Source organism: Sinocyclocheilus rhinocerous, unplaced genomic scaffold, assembly GCF_001515625.1.
Source record: "Sinocyclocheilus rhinocerous isolate Xijiao unplaced genomic scaffold, SAMN03320098_v1.1 scaffold1830, whole genome shotgun sequence".
Classification (NCBI taxonomy): domain Eukaryota; kingdom Metazoa; phylum Chordata; class Actinopteri; order Cypriniformes; family Cyprinidae; genus Sinocyclocheilus; species Sinocyclocheilus rhinocerous.
The window spans coordinates 261,980-263,083 of record NW_015650704.1 but is presented as its reverse complement, the minus strand read 5'-3'; the positions used below and the strand labels follow the sequence as shown (position 1 = coordinate 263,083).

The 1,104-nt window shown below is 41.8% G+C and overlaps 1 protein-coding gene across 1 annotated transcript in view; it reads left to right on the top strand.

Moving 5' to 3' along the window:
- The window catches only part of LOC107712392 (receptor-type tyrosine-protein phosphatase mu), a 251,734-nt gene that overhangs the window by 222,524 nt on the left and 28,106 nt on the right, over positions 1-1,104 (top strand). The window lies entirely within an intron of this gene.

The window sequence follows — 1,104 nt, the reverse complement described above, 5'->3', positions numbered from 1 at the left end:
TGTGAGTGTGTGTGTGAGTGTGTGTCTGTGTGTGAGTGAGTGAGTGTGTGTGTGTGTGTGTGTGTGAGTGAGTGTGAGTGTGTGCACATAGTGAAGGTGGTGTATGTGTTTAGTTGAAGGTTATGTTTTGGATGATGATCATCAGATCCTCAACATCAGCCGATCTTCAGTTGAATCTCAGGCTGTTTCTCCTTTTTATGACGCTTGTAGGGTTAGTCAAGGTTAAAATCACTCCTGTTTTTTTTTGGGAGGGATTGGCATGGTAATGTACATGACAATGTTAATGTATTTAGTCTTGGCGGAATAGATCTGCTACGTTGCGGCAGAGCAAGTACCGAGACTTGCTACTGCCAATACATCCACAGTGTAATGTCTAACTCACAACTATGTGAGCCTGGGCTACCATTTCACTCGGAACTAACTGTTACAGCCGTAGATAGTGATCTTCAGCGTCTCCCGCAACACTGTCACTGATATGACTGTGATAAGTGCGTGCTTCTGACGCTGCGTGCAGCTGAAATCAACCACACACTCATCACAATGAAAACATCGACCTTAGAAATAACGAACGTAAACACTGGGATAATCGCCGATGTATAAGGCAAACCCCCGTTGAAATGCATACACAAGAATGCTTATTTCATTTAACCTGTTTCATGTCCGTTACTATCGGCGTGTCCTCAGAGCGATTACATATGCTCTAAACTGCGTTTTGCTTCAGCTGTATAAACACAGATGCTAAATGCTGCTCCTAATATGCTTAATATTCACTCCTGCACAATGCAAAACTGCTAACATTACATTTAGTTTAAACTTGATTATGGTTGCTCATTTTTTAATTCAATTAGGCAGACAACGCAATACACACAGCGATATGGATTAGAAGAGCATTCACTTATCTTAGATGTTGATTAAGCTATTCTGAAGCAAGCTGCAACTGCTACAACAAGCACTAATCATATATTTGAATGTTGAGCAGCGAGCTCATTGGCTACTGATACAGGAGAGAACCAATCAGCTGTGCCATGTGATGATGTCATTAGCTCAGATTGAGTTAGACCTATCGGACTGTGCCATCTAGAGTTTCATGCCAGAACTCTGTAT